Source organism: Leucoraja erinacea, chromosome 26, assembly GCF_028641065.1.
Source record: "Leucoraja erinacea ecotype New England chromosome 26, Leri_hhj_1, whole genome shotgun sequence".
Taxonomy (NCBI): domain Eukaryota; kingdom Metazoa; phylum Chordata; class Chondrichthyes; order Rajiformes; family Rajidae; genus Leucoraja; species Leucoraja erinaceus.
In genome coordinates this window covers 7,638,728-7,652,098 of record NC_073402.1, presented here as the reverse complement: position 1 = coordinate 7,652,098, position 13,371 = coordinate 7,638,728, and the positions used below count along the sequence as shown (strand labels likewise).

Sequence of the window (13,371 nt, the reverse complement as noted above, 5' to 3'; positions counted from 1 at the left end):
GCAGTCACTGTTTGCACTGAGCCGCAGCGTGGTCCATGCCGGTCACCAGGGCGAATTCGGCACAGAGACTCTGACGGCTGCGGCGCAATGCTTCTGATGCCGCCGACGGCCCAGGACTTGCACTGAGGCTGCTCCATGGCTGGAGCTGCAGTGAGCGACTCGCCAGCCCGGCAAACACTCGCCAGCCCGGCAAACAGTCGCCAGCCCCGACTCCCCGTCCGCATCTTCCCCCACCGCTGCTTCTGCTTCCATACCTCCCTCTGCCCCGGCTCTCCAACACCCAAGACCAGGTTGCTCAGAGCACAGCAGCGCCTCAGCCAAAGCCGGAGATAATGAAACACCTCTCCTGCCCATGTCAGCTGCTTCCTGCAAATCCTTAAATTCCGACTGCCGCCGGCAGTAGGACATGGCCTCACTTGCTGCGCTGGGTGACACTCATTCACTGCCCGGTCCATGTCTTTCAATGTAAATTTGCATGGGGACATGCTTTGGAGGTGTGTGACGGTGCGGCCAAGTGAGAATAACAGAGAATAAGAGTGCTGCTGTCTTGTCAACAGACCTGCACACAAGCAGTTGATATTAGTTTTGAAATTCTCATTGATCACATAATTTCTCATGACAGAGCATGAGAAATTCTGTGATCAGCGTGAGAGCGTGAGAATTGGGCGAAATGCGTGAGTCTCACGCTCAATGCGTGAGAGTCGGCAGCTCTGTTATACTCCAAAGATAAAAGTCCACAGCCTATCCAACCTCTCCTTATAAATCAAGCCCGTTATCCCAGTTTAAAGCCTTGTTGAATCTCTTCTGCACCTTTTCCAACTTAATGACATCCATCCAGTGGCTGGGTGACTAGAACTGCACATCATGTGGTCTCAGCAATGTCATCTGACGTGCCAGCCTTTGCACTCCATACCCTTCCCAATGAAGACTAATGCCTTCATGAATGGGCGCAGCGGTAGAGTTGCTGCCTTACAGCACCAAACACACGGATTCAATCTTGAATAAGGGGGCTGTCTGTACGGAGTTTTTACGTTCTCCCTGTCGGAATGGTACCTTTTGTCGCCGCTGTTTCGGCGCTGTCGTTTCGGCGCCTCCGTTTCATTTTGGAGGGTTAGGGTTAGGGTTAGGGTTCACATACAGGACTGCTTTTCATGAGGGATGGCCGATGGGGGGTTTTAACGTTTTAGAAAGTTCATCAAAATTTACTGACCTGCGTTTCATTGAATATGTTTTCTATTCACACTACAGCATGCTCTTGAATTTATTTTGTCATATGTATGTAGCATTAGCACTGACTGCGCTAATAAGTATTTGCAGCGCCGATAAGTATTCGACCTAACCCTAACCCTCAAAAACGGAGGCACCGAAACGGCGGCGCTGGAACGGCAGCGCCGAAAAGTACCCGGCCCCTCCCTGTGACCGCCTGGGTTTTTTATCCGGGTGCTCCGGTTTCCTCCCACATCCCAAAGACGTGCAGGTTAATTGGCTTTCTGTAAATTGTCTCCAGTCTGTTGGATAGAACTAGTTTATGGGGATCACTGGTCGGCATGGACTCGGTGGGCCGAAGGGCCTGTTTCAACGCAGTATCTCTAAAATCTAAATCTAAAATAAAACCGCGATCGCTAGGGCTGTGAGAGAGCCGCACTAACCTGTGGGCCTCTGTGCCTGCATGATCTCAAGCATTAGTTATCCCTCCTGCATCAAGTTAGATACTTGCTGAAGCTGGCCCAGAGGGGGCCTCCCAGCCTGACCGCTGATCACATCATTTCCTCCATCAGTCGCTGTACAGAGATCAGAGGACATTGCTTCCCCTCTCCTCACACAATGCAGTCTCTTGTCGTGCAGCCACAAGGCCGGTCAACTATGTACTTTAAGCTGCTGATGATGCCTCAAACCTTCTTATGCCTACAGCTTGTTACCACAGCATTATAAACTAAGAGAAAGCATATTTACTCAGCACATTCCTTCAGCATATAAAGCCTGAGTGAGGAAAAGGTGGGCGCTGTCTGCTCAAAGGTTAACTAGTTGAAGTTGTCAACGGCTGAGGAGTAACAGTCACAGAGTCTTACAGCATGGAAACAGGCCCTTCAGCCCAACTTGCCCAGACCGGCCAAGATGCCCCATAAACACCAGTCCCACCTGCCTGCGTTTGGCCCATATCCCTCTAAACCTTTCCTATCCACGTACCTGTCCAAATGTCTTTTAAACATTGTGATAGTACCTGCCTGAACTACCTCCTCCGGCAACTCATTCCACACAACCACTGTGTGATATTTCGTTACCTTTCCCTTCCTGATTTTCCAACCAGTTTCTTCACTTCCCGGAAGTCATCACATTACTTCCCCCGAGGCACGAGGAATTGCAGATGCTGGAATCTTGAGCAAAACGCAAAGTGCTGGAGGAACGCAGCAGGTCAGGCAGCATCTGCGGAGGGAATGGACAGGTGGCATTTTGGGTCAAGACCCTTCTTCGAAGGGGAGAAAGCTGGAAAAGAGAGACCGTGGTGGCAGGACAAAACTTGGTGAGTGAGAGGTGGATAGAGGTGGGAGGGAGGGTTTGGATTGGCAGTTGGGTGGTGTAAGTGACAAAGGCCAGAGATTAAATGGAAACAAAATGGTGCCTGATTAGGAGCGTAGAGTGAAAGTTAAAGGGTGGGATATTCTGTAGGTGGAAGAGATCAGGGTGGAGGGGAAATAGGGGGAATAACAGAGTGGGAGATGAGTGTATGAAGGAGGGGTGCAGAGCAGGGTAGCTGGGCTAGGATAGTGGGAGAAATAGGTGCACACTTTGGTGGGGGTATTATTTATCTATCATTTGCCGAGCTTTGACCTGCAAAACAGGTCAGGCTGCATCTGTGGAGGGAGAAATGGTTCTGATGAGGGACCCTTCATCAAACCTGCAAGATGTTAGCCTGAGCAGCAATGAAATGTGGTAGGAACCTCGGTAAACTCTCTGATCGAGTGAATGCAAGTGGCATTGTTCAAGGCAACAGCAGGAAACATTACCTTTGAACATCTCACAGGTTATGTGGATAGACACAAGATGCTGGAGTAACTCAGCAGGGCAGGCAGCATCTCTGGAGGGAAGGAATGGATGACGTTTTGGGTCGAGACACTTCTTTAGACTGAGATTCAGGGGATAGGGAAATTAGAGATATGGAAGGGTAAGGTGTGAAAACAACAGATCAAAGCAGACGATGATTCAGGAAATGTAGAATGGCTCGTTGTTGGCTGAGGATGTGACAAAGAGGCATAGAGTCAGTAAAATTAATCAGGAAGAGTGAAACTAGTCGGAGAACTCTGGTGGGGGAGGGATGGAGATGGAGGGAAAGCTGGGGTGTTGGAGAACTAGGGATGTGGCCCAGTTACAGGATGGATGTCAATAACTTGGAAAGGGTTCAGAAAAGATTCACAAGGATGTTACCAGGACTGAAGTTTGATAAGGATAGGTTGGGGCTTCTTTCGTCCAGAGCATAGGAGGCTAAGTGGTGACCTTATGTAGCAATGTTACAACATTTTGAGATTTTAAAAATCAAGTCTGCAATTTATCCCATCAGATAAAGCATAAAAAGCATTTTAATTTGACACCTAATTCACTTTCATATCTTCAGTATTAAAAAACGTTATGGCCATTTTCATACTCGGAAATTAGCATCTTGTTCCCTATTGCTTTTCCATTGACTTAACTCAAAAGCTATGATCAAGGACAGTCAAAAGCCCATAACTTTCTTAAAAAATTAAGAGAACTGAATGAAATTTTCAGTTTTTATAGATTGAAGCATTCTGAAACAAATATGAAACAATCTTACTTGGATGACCTGAAATTAAAGCATATAATTAGTTAGTTACCTAATTGCAGCTAATTACAAAATGCAATTACTAGATCTAAACATCTATGGATTTCTTAAGAAAAGGTTAACACTTTTAAATAGCCTAAGTATCCAAATAACATTCACACAAGAATTCACAATATAACATGATTTTTAAATCTCATTGTCATGAATTTATAGGTCAAATGGAAGGAATTTTGTGATTAATTCCCGTAAATTAATGGATATTTAAATCATCTTGCGAGTGAGATTTTGTGGAACGCGATCGTTTGGAACGTTGCGGTTGTTGTGAATTTAAACCCCATATCGGCAGGAAAAATACTGCCGGTTCGTATGGGTCCTAAATCACCTTTTCACAACGTAAAATTTTGATTAAAGGCATCCTAAGAAGCACGTTTATATGTAAAATAAACGGCTTTCCTTTACCTGTCCCGTACGTGAAATCCGTCCCCGTTGTCGGTGTTGACGGATTTAGAAGTTGATTTTTAAATTACTCCTGCTTTTAAAATATATCCAGTGCAGTTTAAAAAAAACCGTAATAAAACCAATGTCAGAGCGATTATTCTTCAGCATCTAAACAGCCTGACAAAAATCGATTTGAACAGGCTGGGAAAAAACGGCATTTTAAACCTGCTCCCCTCTCAAAGGCGCCAAAGTCGCGCACACGGGCAGTGACAGAACTGCAGCGCCGCTGAAGGTAAGTTTTGTAACATACCTACCTTATGGAGATTTATAAAATCAGGAGCGGCTTAGATAAGGTAAATGGTCACAGTCTTTTTCCAGGGGAAGGGAAGCTAAAACTAGAGGCATAGTTTTAAGCTGAGAGGCGAAAGATTTAAATAGGTCTGCGAGCAACAACATTTTCACACAGATTGTGGAGACAAGGAACTGCAGATGCTGAAATCTTGAGCAAATCGCAAAATGCTGGAGGAACTTCAGACTGAAGAAGGATCGCCTGTCTATTCCCTCCACGGATGCTGCCTGACCAACTGAGTTACTCCAGCACTATGCAATTTGTTTGCACAAAGTGTGGTGGGTGCATGGAACTAGTTGCCAGAGGAAATGGTACAGAAACATTCAATTACAATGTTAAAAATCATCTTGACAGGTACACAGATAGGTAAGGTTTAGAGGGATATGGGCCAAACAGGCAAATGGGACTAGCTCAAGTAGGCAACTTGGTCGGTATGGGAAGGTACCTCTGGAGGGTCGGTTTTGTTGCTGTATAACTCTATGACTCACTATTCAGACAGAAAATTGTGATGAGACTGTTCCCTGGCTGTTCAGCTTGTCCTTCAAATGGCAACATCTGGTTCACACATGGGCCAATCTTCTCCAACAGAGAGCTCCTTTCAACATCAGCGAGACATTGCCCACCACCCTGCGATATCTGTGAGCCTGGTTTGCAAGGCAAGGGATAAAATGTGAAATAAAGTGGCAGCAGGTTGCCCCTTATGTGGGCGGTGGACCGTGCCAGACCCCGGTGCAAGGGGAGAGAGGGAAATACCTGCAGAGTTAGAATGTGTGCTTCAGGCTTCCACCGTTCAGAAATACCAGCCTTTCACAGCAGTGTTGGGTGTATGAAACAAGCTGCCAGAGGTAGTTGAAGCAGGTACTATATCAACAGTTAAAAGACATTTGGACAGGTACATGGATAGGAAAGGTTTAAAGGGAGATGGGCCAAATGTGTACAGATGGAACTATAGTAAATAGGGCATCTTGGTAGCATGGGCAAGTTGGAATGAAGGGCCTGTTTCCATACTGTATGTCTCCTTGGTGTGCGGGCACTACATTTCTGCAAATTCAGTCCCGGCACACTCAACTCCGGTGTCTGCGCCTGGCTCAGTATGGAAACTGACATTGAGTTAATAAAGATTTATTATTGTATCGAGTTTATTACTGTCACGAGTACCGAGGTACAGTGAAAGGATCGTGTAGGAAGGAATTGCGGATGTTGGTTTATACCGAAAATAGACACAAAGTGTTGTAGTAACTCAGTGGGACAGGCAGAATCTCTGGGGAAAAGCAATAGGTGACGTTTCGGATCAGAACGCTTCTTCTGACTGAAAAATAGAAGTGAGGGGGGGGGGTGGATATGGGGGGGGGGGTGGGGGGAGGGGGTATATGTGGGGTATATGGGGGAGATATGGGGGGGGGATATGGGCAGGGGGGTGGGGGGGGACGAGAAAAAGCCAAAACTGTGAAAGGATTGTTTTGTATGCTGTCCAATCATAGACTATATGGAAACCAATCAAGCCAAACTCAGGTGGAGGGAAAAGCACAGAGTGAAGAATATAAAGATCTATCCATTTCTTAAGAAAATATTAACATTTTTAAATAGCCTAAGTGTCCAAATAACATTCACACAAGAATTCACAATATAACACGATTTTTAAATCTCATTGTCATGAATTTATAGGCCAAATGGAAGGAATTTAATGTTTAATTCCCGTAAACTAATGGCCATTTAAATCATCTTGCGGGTGGGTTTTTTGTGGAACGCGATCGATTAGAACGTTGTGGTTGCAGTGAATTTAAACCCCATATCGGCAGGAAAAACACTGCCAGTTCGTATATTTACATAATCACATTTTCGCCAAGGAAATTTTGATTAAAGTCATCCTAAGAAGCAAGTCTATATGTAAAATACACAACTTACATTATTTTTTGTCCCCTACGTGAGATCTGTCCCGTTGTCGGCTTTGACGGCGTTAGAAGTCACTTTTTTATTTTACTCCAGCGATTAAATTGTCCCGCGATTTTAAAAAAAAGCTTCCGAGAACGCAAGTCAGAACGATTTTTCAGCATCAGCTAGCAGCCCGAGAAAATATATCTCGGACAGGCATTTTAATCCCCCCCCCCCCCCCCTTCCTTCACCCCTCAAAGGTGCCAAAGTCGTGCACACGGCCAGTGGCAGAACTGCAACGCCGCTGAAGGTGAGTATTGTAACATATCTAGTCATAGGGTCATGTACAGTGCAGGACTTGAAATGGTGTTAACATGGTTTATTTTCTTGTACTATAAAGGTTCTTAATTATAGTGTAGGATTACACCTAGTTGTCTACCCCTGGTTAAAATAATTTGTGTTGGTTCCCTTTGCAGGGAAGATATAGTTTAATATTTGTGGTTATTGGTTAAAGTCGTATTAGGATTAGGGTTACAGAGGGAGGGATGATGGGCTAGGGTTGGGGATAGTTTTAGGGCTAGGCTGGGGGGGGTGGGGTTTGCTTTAGGTTGTTACGGCTGGGGGGGGGGGATTAGGAAGGGGGGGTTATGACAGGATGTGAGAATGATGGTGGGGGGGGGGGGGTTTTGATTGACGGTGTGCGGGATAGGGTTTGGAAGGGAGGCAGCAGTCAGGGTTACCATCTTCACAAGGGCAATGAATGATGGGTCGTGTATGTCAACTTTACCCAGTCACTTTCCAGAAGTGAAACAAACAAAGAGTTGTGGGCCAGGTAGTCTCCATCAGCGATCAGTTCAGTTCCCACAACCCAACTGGTCCATGTTAACCCCAAACCTATCACTGAGTCCTCACTCTGAGCCAGACCTCCGTCCTTCTACACACGGCCCCTCTCTGGACCCTTCTGCTGCTCACTTGCTGCAGAACGTCACGTGCCCGAAAATGACCATCCCCGTCCCTTTCACCCACACTGTCTGCTGCCCACTCCAACCAGGTGAACAAGATGGATCAGGTCCATACATGAGTCTTGACCAGAAACGTCACCAATTCCTTTTAGAAACATAGAAACATAGAAACATAGAAATTAGGTGCAGGAGTAGGCCATTCGGCCCTTCCCTTCGGCCTGCACCGCCATTCAATATGATCATGGCTGATCATCCAACTCAGTATCCCGTACCTGCCTTCTCTCCATACCCCCTGATCCCCTTAGCCACAAGGGCCACATCTAACTCCCTCTTAAATATAGCCAATGAACTGGCCTCAACTACCCTCTGTGGCAGAGAGTTCCAGAGATTCACCACTCTCTGCGTGAAAAAAAAGTTCTTCTCATCTCGGTTTTAAAAAGGATTTCCCCATTATCCTTAAGCTGTGACCCCTTGTCCTGGACTTCCCCAACATCGGGAACAATCTTCCTGCATCTAGCCTGTCCAACCCCTTAAGAATTTTGTAAGTTTCTATAAGATCCCCTCTCAATCTTCTAAATTCTAGAGAGTATAAACCAAGTCTATCCAGTCTTTCTTCATAAGACAGTCCTGACATCCCAGGAATCAGTCTGGTGAACCGTCTCTGCACTCCCTCTATGGCACTCCCTCAGGCATTTTCTCCGGAGATGATGCCTGACCCGCTGAGTTATTCCATCACTTTGAGTCAATCAGCAAACAGCATTTGCTGCTCCTTCCTGCACATTAGGTCTGCTCCACTGTGCAATCTCATCAAGGAATGCTCACTTTGATGAAGTTCTCCTCATCTCTCCGACGTGATTTCTGCAACACCCTCTCTCACTGCTCCCCCTCTGTGATTCCTCCTGCTCTCCGGCCAGGTTTTAACCTGGACTCGCTACCACAGCCACGCGGGTTTTCACGTTGCTTGCCTGCGCCTCCATCTTCTGGCAAAGGACTCAACCCAAAACGTCACGTATTCCTTTTCTCCAGTGATGCTGCCTGACCCGCTGAGTTACACCAGCATTTTTGTGTCTATCTTCTAGGCTGTGGGCCGAGGAGCTTTATTCCAGTGTTTCATGACCCAAATCACAGAACTACATGAAATTTTCACATGTGTGAAAATATGATATAAATCACCCCTGAAACTCGTCATGAACAAGACTTGCACATTTTTTATTAAAGTAGAGAAAAAACGGAAAAATATCGGGTATTTTTAGTCCAATCAAAACACTTTTAACATTGAGTTGTATGCCAGTTGGACAATCACGCGCTTTGTTTCAGACTAGCTAGGCAGGGAGCACATAACATGGCTGAGAGGACTTCACTGATGTCTGTTTTACTGGAGATTCCGATGAAGGTTCTCTCTAGTTCTGTGGAATACGTCGTGGAAACTTGCAGCAGGATAATTGAATTTAGTGAGAAAAGCTGTACATAGTGCCGTCCGCAGCAGCCAATTTCCAGGCCTCGACCACGGGAAAAAAACGGAGGGATATTGATCGCACTTTATAGGCTTTCATTGGAGTGAGAAATGGTCAGAAATGGTTGATGTTTCTGTAGAAATAAATTGGTATGTGAACTTAAACTAATTTTTCTATGGTAGTAACCTATTGTTATTCTCATTAACATTAAGAAACATAGAAAATAGGTGCTGGAGTAGGCCATTCGGCCCTTCGAGCCTGCACCGCCATTCGATATGATCATGGCTGATCATCCAACTCAGTATCCCATCCATGCCTTCTCTCCATACCCCCTGATCCCTTTAGCCACAAGGGCCACATCTAACTCCCTCTTAAATATAGCCAATGAACTGGCCTCAACTACCTTCTGTGGCATAGAATTCCACAGATTCACCACTCTCTGTGTAAAAAAATGATTTTCTCATCTCTGTCCTAAAAGACTTCCCTCTTATCCTTAAACTGTGACCCCTAGTTCTGGACTTCCCCAACATCAGGAATAATCTTCCTGCATCTAGCCTGTCCAACCCCTTAAGAATTTTGTAAGTTTCTATAAGATCCCCCCTCAATCTTCTGCATTCCAGCGTGTGCAAACCGAGTCTATCCAGTCTTTCTTCATATGAAAGTCCTGACATCCCAGTAATCAGTCTGGTGAACCTTCTCTGCACTCCCTCTATGGCAATAATGTCCTTCCTCAGATTTGGAGACCAAAACTGTACGCAATACTCCAGGTGTGGTCTCACCAAGACCCTGTACAACTGCAGTAGAACCTCCCTGCTCCTATACTCAAATCCTTTTGCTATGAATGCTAACATACCATTCGCTTTCTTCACTGCCTGCTGCATCTGCATTCCTACTTTCAATGACTGGTGTACCATGACACCCAGATCTCGTTGCATCTCCCCTTTTCCTAATCGGCCTTCATTCAGATAAAAGTCTATTTTCCTGTTTTTGCCACCAAAGTGGATAACCTCACATTTATCCACATTATACTGCATCTGCCATGCATTTGCCCACTCACCCAACCTATACAAGTCACCTTGCAGCCTCCTAGCATCCTCCTCACAGCTAACACTGCCCCCCAGCTTTGTGTCATCCGCAAACTTGGAGATGTTGCATTCAATTCCCTCATCCAGATCATTAATATATATTGTAAATAGCTGGGGTCCCAGCACTGAGCCTTGTGGTACCCCACTAGTTACTGCCTGCCATTCTGAAAAGGACCCGTTTACTCCTACTCTTTGCTTCCTGTCTGCCAGCCAGTTCTCTATCCACATCAATACTGAACCCCCAATACCATGTGCTTTAAGTTTGAAGAGGTTGAAATGTTATGAATTGAAGTCCATGCAGACTTAATAACTATGAGATTTTTTTTCTGTAGCCTCTGCCTGACCTTCCACTTGAAATAACTTATCAATTGTAGTAAATTACAGTGTAAGTCTCATTGACATTAAATAGAGGTTGACATTTTATGAATTGAAGTTCATGCAGACCTAGGTACTATGAGATTTTTCTTTCTCTAGCTATTCTGCAGCCTCCAGTGTCATTAAAAAACACACTCACTATTATATTCATCATAATATTTTTATATAATATAATTATACTTAATTATATATGATTACAGTCATATTACATATATAGGTAGAATAATATATCGTTTAAATGGACTGCAAAACGGAAATAGGCTGCCCATGGTGTAACATGGGCATTGGTCACTAGATGGCGCTTACTTTCCCGATTTCATTTTCTAATTACTTTAATTAATTAATGTGCAACGTTTGGCAATGACGAGTTATGACTTCCTTCTCAATTATATCTATCTTCTATCTATAATATATTAAAACTGTGTGTGTGTCTGGCTGTGTGGCTGCCAGCCTTTGATTCGTTGCTACGCCAACGTCAGACGCAGAAACGCCCAGATTTTTTCCATTTCAGAGATTTCACTTTTCATTCCAAGTATCCACTTCTGATTAAATTTTGTCGTGTTTATGAACACATTTTTAATAAAATCTTTCTCTCCCCCACACCCCCCCCCCCCCCTCCAAAATTTCAAAATAAAACCAGCTTCTCACCCATAGAATGTTGGTGAACGTTCCATCCTGTGATGTCACAATGCAACGTTCCATCGTGTGATGTCACAATGCCCAATGCTCACAGATGTCCAATCGGAATGGATCCATTTACATATGCCTTTGCACCAACCCCGCAGCCCCAGCCTCAGCCAGCCCCAGCCCCTCCCCCCCACCCCCGCAGCCTGTGTCGAAGCACGTCATCACGTGTGTGGGAATAGAGAAAGAGGATTGGGGGTGATTGGGAATGGGGAACAGATGGACTGTCCCTACCCCTCCCCCTTCAACTCTCCCTCCCTACTATTTCTCCTCTCTCCCCCCACCCCTCTCCCCCCCCCTCCACACTCTTCCCCCTCCCTCCCCTACCCCATCTCCCTCCTCCCCCACAGCTCTCTCCCCCTACCCTACCCCCTCTCCCTCCCCTCTCCCCCCTCCCCCTCTCCATCCTCCCTCCCCCCCCTCATCCCTACCCTCCCTCCCCCCTCCCCCCCCATCCCCCTCCCCCCATCCACTCCCCTCCCTCCCCCCACCCCCTTCCCTCTCCCCCCCCCCCTCCCCCACCCCCTCCACCCCAAACCTCTCCCCCTCTCCCCCCCTCCCCCCCCTCCCCCTCCCCCTCTTCCCTCCTTCCCCTCCCCCTCCCCCCTCCCACCCCCACCCCTCTCTCTCCCCCCCACCCCTCTCCCCTCCCCCTCCCCCCACCCCTTCTTCCGTCCCCTCCCCCACCCCCTTCTCTCCCCCCCCCCCCCTTCCTCTCTCCCCTCTTCCCCCTCCATCCACACTCCCTATCCCCCCTCTACCCCCTACCCCTATCTCCCTCCTCGCCTCCCTCCTCTCTCCCCCACACCTCTCTTCCCCCCCCCCTCGCCTCCTCTCACCCTCCCTTCATCTCCTCCCTCCTCCTCACCCCCTCTCCCCTCCCTCTCCCCCCCTCCTCCCCCTCCTCCCATCCCTCCCTCTCCCCAGCCCCCTTCCCCTTCCCTCCCCCCCCTTCCCCACCTCCACCCCTCCTTCCCTTTCTCCCCACCCCCCTCCCCCCCCCCCACCGCCCTTCCTCCCTCCCCCTACCCCACTCTCCTCTCCCTCCCAAATCTCTCCCCGTTTCCTCTCCTCCCTCCCCTCTTCTCACCCTCCCCTCTCCCCACCCCATCTCCCTCTCCCCCCCCTCCCCCACCCCCGTGTGTTTGGGGGGTTGGTTAGTGTGAGTGCGATGTCGCGATTTCTGTGTTAGTGTGAGTGCGATTTCTAGACACAGCCCACAGCCTATTCGGTGTAAATCAGCACCTGCAATTCCTTTCGGCATCATACATTTGAATATTATCATTGATTTTAATAAGGGACTATGGCAGATGAGCTCTGGAACTCCGTACTGACCCCTGTCCATCCCTTTAATCACCCATTCAAGGAAATTCAGTCAGAACTTTCCACCGGGTGGCGCTGCGATGGCAGCCTCGCCAACAGTCTGGCCCTTTGTCTTTTTTTTTTAAATTGTTTTATTGTGTTTCAAAAGTTTATGTTAATGTTCTCTGATTTGTTTTATGTGGGGGGTGGGGAGAGGGTCAGGGGAAACTTTATTTCAAACCCTCTTACCTTGCCGGAGTTGCGATTGCTTTCCAGGTGGTATCTCCGGTTGCTCTGCGGTCTAACATCATGGAGCTGGAGGCCTTGCTCAGGACTGACTTTGAGCCCGACCGCGGGCCGTGGACTTGCATCGTAGCCGATTCCTTGCCTGGGATCGATGCTCCAATCGCAGCCTGCGGACTTTAACATCATGGAGCTCTCAGTCTCGGGTAGAGACCGAGTCGGGAGCTCCAACAACACAGAAGAATCAACTACCCCTGACCCGGGGTCAGCTCGCCGAATTGGGGGAGCTGACATCCCCCCGATGCAGGAGTTTGATCCCCCCGATGTGGATGGCCCGCCGCGGCTACGGGTCAGGATCATCCCGTCAACAGAAGGCTCAAGGCTCCCGACTGCTGGAGAACAAAGAAGGGAAGAGATTGAACTTTTTTTCGCCTTCCAATACAGTGAAGAGTGTGGAGAAGTCACTGTGGTGGATGTTCATGTTACAATGTATTTTGTGTGTTCTGTTGCTTTTTATTAGTATGACTGTGTGGCAAATCAAATTCCTCGTATGTTGCGAAATACTTGGCTAATAAAATATGATTATGATTATAGAACACGATAGACCACACTGGCTCTCTGATTATCTGAAATGTTTCAAGATGTTCTGCTACTTTATCTGTAATTACAAACGCCAGTAATTTGCTGTCAGCAGCTGTCAGCCTAATAGCCCCAGGATTTGGTGCTTGCCCCCTATCACCTTTCTCCAGTAGCAGTAATTTCTCCAATTTTCCAATCTAAAGAAGCAACTCGAGAAAGGATCATAGTTGGG

The 13,371-nt window shown here is 47.2% G+C and overlaps 1 long non-coding RNA gene across 1 annotated transcript; it reads left to right on the top strand.

Annotated features, from left to right (window-relative positions):
• Positions 1 to 1,143: 1,143 nt before the first annotated feature.
• Positions 1,144 to 13,154, top strand: LOC129709618 (uncharacterized). Its single transcript, XR_008725533.1, has 2 exons — positions 1,144 to 1,995; positions 12,594 to 13,154. It is a non-coding gene; the product is annotated as an uncharacterized LOC129709618 (long non-coding RNA).
• The last annotated feature ends 217 nt before the right edge of the window (positions 13,155 to 13,371 follow it).